Here is a 5,702-nt window from a genome sequence, read left to right on the forward strand (position 1 = left end):
AACTTAGGTGGTAATCTTTAGTGAAGATTAACCGAGAGGGTAGTCTTAGCTAAGGGTAATAAATAACTCAATTTAAGATAATTAATTATTTAATTAGATAATTAGAGATTTAATCGACCATAGGCTAGAGGCTCAGATTGTTGGCACTAGGAATAGGTTAATTTAGGCTAGTTAATTTAATTAGTTTAATTAAAATATTTATTTAGATTTGCACTACTAATATGTGACTTAATATTAATTTCTTCAATCTACAATCCCTTAGGTACGATCCTAGGAATACTTACCAGTGTTCCATTGTAACATATATTATATTACATTTTGACTCGTATGCTTGCGGAAAATGCTGACTTAGTTTAATATATTTTTGGTGTGATATTTTTATTATAAATGATAACACGTTTATAGGAGATCAAGTTGTTGGCATCGTTGTAGGAGATTGCGTCAGTGAATTTTTTGTTAGATTGATTACTGTAAAATAATATGAATCGAAAACTTTAGTTTAATTTAATTTATATTTTTAGCATGCAAAAAAGAATTTTAAAATTTTTTTATGATTATTATTATTTTACCTTGCTCATTATTATTATTTAGTTAATTAAATATTTTTATTCTTAATTTTTATTTACCTTGTTGATTATCAAATTTAATCATGAATTATGGAGAACCAAAAGTCGTTTATGCTAGAGCTTTACCAACAAAGGAACGAAATAATATCTTCATTGGAAGAGATGGATGAGTGACAATTAGGGATATCCGAATATGTAGACAACACTCCCTATGATTTGTATGACTATACGTCATAACAAGAAAGCTGGAGCAAGAATCTCAAGCTAAATTGAAATGAAACCAACAACAGTTGGATCAATTTGAGGAATTCTTTTGGAAAAGAGCCCAAGTAAGTACTTTATTAGAGGAGGTTGTACATGATGTATCCAATTTCGATTTGAAGGACCAATGCTTCATCGACAATAATTCAAAATTAAATCTAGAAAGTTAACAAGTGTTTGGAATTAGAGAAGAGTAAGAATTGAATAAAACCAAGGATGTCTCTAATCCAAATAACATAGATATAGAAGTAGAAGTAGTAGTAGACATAGAGGTAGAGCTAACCACTAACTTGGAGCTTAAACTGATTTTGAGTGAAAGTGTAGACAATCTGATACACTTTCTGGTTGAAGAAATCGATGAGTGTATTTCATTCTCATTCAATGGTGAAGATAAAGCTCAGGCAAGCAAATATTTTAGCGACATGGAGGGGAGGGAGCTTGAGACAATAATACACTAGAAGATAATTTGGGGTTGGCTCAGATTTGACACCAAGTGGCTTGTAATGTGGATGTTGCGCCGGTCAAAGATAAGGCAATATCATTGAAATTGATTGAGGGTGTTGATTCAAAGTTATAGACAGTGGAACAAATGATGGATCAAAGTGTAACAACCCATTTTTTAGTGAAATCAGAACAGTGGTTTTGGGACCACAAATCCAAAGCAAAAATATTTATTTTATTATTTCTTTAAGGTCAACAGCATGATAGAATAATTGCGTGAAAATTACGTTAAGAAATTTTATCGATTGAGTACTCAATTTGTCTAGAAGGGCTAAATTGCAATAGGTGAAAAACTTGAAATCTATACGTTAAAGGTGTCTAATTGCTATGAATTTTAAATTGGAGGCCCTTAAATGGTAATTAGACCATTATACCTTAAAATGGAGAAAAAGGGCATGGCTAGGTAAAAATTTCAAGGTTTAAGTGAAGGGCATTTTGGTAATCTAGTAAACAAATTAACTAAATAAAAGATGTCATCTTCTTCAAATTTAGTCCCTTGTAGCTGAAAATTGGAAGAGGAGACATAGCTAGGGTTTGGCCAAGCTTTCAAGCTCGATTGTAAGTCTGTTCTTGTTCTGTTTTTAATGATTTTTATATTTTTGAAATTGGGATAGTGTAATCTCTCTATTTAGAGGATTAATTTGAAAAGTTATCAAAGTATGAAAATGGGTCATGGATGAATATGTTGAAAATTAGAAATTTATGGTATAAAATGAAAGATTATTGATAGATAAACAACTTTTACAAGGTGATTTTTAATTAAAACTTGTATAAGGACTAAAATGTAAACTTTTGAAATTGAAGGAAAAATTCTGAAATATTATGTATACATATGCTGTAAAATTTGTAATGGGGCTTTGGTTAGTCTTGGAATAGGGAGCAACTTGCACAAGTTTCATTTTCCAAGCCGAGGGACAAAATCGAAACTATTGGAAAAGTTAGGGGCAAAATGGTAATTTTTCCTAGGATGTAAATTGAATCCGTTTAAGTATAAAATATATAAAATTGATGATTAAATTCATTTATATAGATCCAAAAAACGCAAACTCGAGGCTAGATCAAGGAAAAGAAAAGATTTCAGATTAGTAGATTATTTCGCAAATAAGTGTCGAGGTAAGTTTGTGTCACTTAATCGAGTATGTAAATATGTTAAATTGAATGTTGTATTGTATGTAGTGTGATTTATGTTAATGTGCCTTAGTTTTATGTTATGATGGAAAATTTGTAATGCTTGAAATGATGATAAAGGGTTAGTCCAGATTGAATGTTGAATTCCGATGGTTGTATACACCTTCCCGAAATTAATAAGGTTTTGCATTTGTTGCAGACGGTAGTTAGCTAGGACGAGTAATCTCATTAATCTTGTTATAGAAAGGATTTAGCCTAGACGGGTAATCCTGATATCATACCTCTCGAGCATACGTTATGAATAGGGTTTAGCCTAGACTTGTAACTCGAAGTGTACAATTTAACAATCCGTCAATTTCTTATTCAGGGATACCTCTTGGGGTTAAAACACTTTATCAATTTGAGCATATCATTTAATAGGATTAGCCGGACCGAGGCTAAATCCTATTAAATATATGTGGCTTGAGAGAGTTTTATAAAGTTAATGCCCTAAGAGGTATCCCTAATAAGAAATTGACGGATTGTTAAATTGTACACTTCGAGTGTAATACTTCAGCATTCATTGGAATTCAACGAATCAAAGGACATATAACTCTTGACTTAGCATGAAAATCTTGAGATGAAATGGTAATGGCTAGAAAGAGTATTGCTTGATGAGCTCATCTATGTTACTTGATAGTTGTTGATAAACCGTAATTTATACATATTTTTACCCCATGCTTAACGCATTTTATGGATGATTTTTCCTTAGAATTAGTGAATTCGATGCTCCTAATGCCTTAATTTCATGATTTATACTTAGGTGAGCATAGGAGAGTGAAAGGAACGAGAAACGGGCCAAAAACGGAGAAAATAGGCCACAGTACGAAATCAACACGGCCTGGACTTCCTTACAAAAGTGGCCTACACGGCCGTGTCAATCTAGCAGAATCGAAGCACAACTCACACGGGTAGAACACACGCCCGTGCCATTCTAACAGGCTCAAACACGGCCTGAAGTAATCGCACACGGGCGTGTCACATGGGCGTGTCCCTATCGAGCCTAAGTTGAGTCCAATTCGGAAAAGGGTAATTTTAAGGGCTCTTAGGCATTCTAAAGCCTATAAATACACCTTAGAGGAGAAAGAAAAGAGGACACGCAGAATAGGGAGTAAGGAATTACTCTAAGGAAGCCGATTGATTCATCTCAGAAGTCGGATTCATCATCAAGATTGAAGATCTCTCCTCAATTCCCCCTCAGGAGTTTTGGGTTTTCTTTATGTTTTGTATTCTTTATTATTCTGAGATGTTTTCTTATTTAGTTATGAACTAAAACCCTTAAATACCTAAGGGGGATGAAACCTAAGATTAATCTTGTTATTATTTTCTGAATTGTATGATAAATATTTATTTTGTTCTTAATTACGTGTTCTTAATTCTTGTTTTGATATCCCAGGATACTGATTCAAGATAAGCTCTTATTCAGAGGAGGAATAGACCCTGTCTAAGAGTACATTTTTCATAATTAAGCGGAGTTGATTACGTGCCTAGACATAGGGTGATAAGATTTTGCCTGATTATGGTGAAGCCTAATAAGGGGATTCGTAGATCGAGTTAATGCAACCCTAGGGTGTTAATTAGAAAAAGGTCTTAATTATTCAATCTAGGGATTAGACGTTATTAGTCTTGAATAGGGATAATAACATAACTTAGGGATCTCTACGGAACAAGTTAAATGAATAAATCGTCCGATTCGGAGCCAGAATAACAAGTACAATCTAGGTGGATTTTTCCTTAGGTATTGTCTTAATTCAATTGATATTCCCAAAAGCAATTCCCCAATTCTATTCTCTGTGAGTTCTTAGTTCAGATAATTAGTGAGTTAAAACAAAACCCCTTTATTCTTAGGCTAGATAATAAAAAGACAGTCATTACTAGTACTTTTAGTTCCTTTGGGTTCGACAATCCGGTCTTGCTGAAACTATACTACTGTTCGATAGGTACACTTGCCTACATGCGATAATAGTTAGTTTCAAGAACGATTAATTATAAATATTTAAAACCAATCACGAAATCACGTGATCAAGTTTTTTGCCCCGTTGCCAGGGAACTAAAATATTAGGAACACTCAATTTTTATTACTTTACCCATTTATTTTTTTGCAATCTAATTTTATTTTTAGTTTTATTCTAATTTACTAATTTTCTTTTTCTTTCTTCTGGCAGGTTCTTATAGTTTATGACTAGAAGAAACCCGTCAGGGCCATTACTTTTTGACGAAGAAATCGATCGAACAGTTCATAGAAACCAAAGAGAAATAAGGCGAAGCTTAAGATACACAGAGAACGAGCAAGAGGACGATACTCAACCCCCAACCAAAGAGATGGCTGAAAAATAAGGCAATCAGCTACCTCCTGCAATTACGGCTAATCAAAATCCTACTCCACGCACTATGTATGATTATGCTAAACCTTCTTTAACAAGAACTGAATCGAGCATAGTTAGACCTGCTGTAGCGCCAAATACTTTTGAACTGAAACCTAACACTATTCAAATGATACAACAATTTGTTCAGTTTGATGGTTTGCAGGATGAAGATCCCAACGCTCACTTAGCAAACTTTTTGGAACTATGCGATACATTTAAAATCAATGGCGCTTCTGATGATGCTATACGTCTTTGATTGTTTCCCTTTTCATGAAGGAACAAGACTAAACACCACGAGGGTCAATTACAACTTGGGAATAAATGACCGAAAAATTTTTACTAAAATATTTTTCGCCGGCTAAAACGGCTAAATTACGTAATGATATCTCTTCTTTTGTGCAGATGGATTTAAAAACACTTTACGATGCATGGGAGAGATACAAGGACCTTTTGAGAAGGTGCCCTCACCATAGGTTACTGCCTTGGCTTTAGGTTCAAACATTCCATAATGACCTGAATCTTTTGACTCGGCAAATGGTTGACACAGCTGCTAGCGGAACCATCAATAATAAAACACCTGAAGATGCTTATGAGTTTATAGAGGAGATGTCACTAAATAACTATCAGTGGCAAGTCATAAGGACAAAGCTAACGAAAACAGCTGGTGTTTATAACGTCGATTCGGTCACCACGCTCTCTAATCAGGTAGAATTCTTGAATAAGAAAATTGATGGTTTTCTTAGTTCTTCACATGTTCACCCAGTAATGCAATGTGAAGCAAGTGGAGGTGGAATAAGCCATTCAGAATACCAACCTTATGGCCACAACATGGATTACGAGC

The 5,702-nt window shown here is 34.0% G+C and overlaps 1 non-coding gene across 1 annotated transcript; it reads right to left on the minus strand.

The window, feature by feature from the left end:
• Positions 1–5,230: 5,230 nt before the first annotated feature.
• Positions 5,231–5,337, minus strand: LOC128287667 (small nucleolar RNA R71). The gene has a single exon (XR_008278366.1). It is a non-coding gene; the product is annotated as a small nucleolar RNA R71 (small nucleolar RNA).
• Positions 5,338–5,702: the final 365 nt, after the last annotated feature.

The sequence above is a fragment of the Gossypium arboreum genome, chromosome 13 (genome assembly GCF_025698485.1).
Source record: "Gossypium arboreum isolate Shixiya-1 chromosome 13, ASM2569848v2, whole genome shotgun sequence".
In the NCBI taxonomy this organism is placed as follows: Eukaryota; Viridiplantae; Streptophyta; class Magnoliopsida; order Malvales; family Malvaceae; genus Gossypium; species Gossypium arboreum.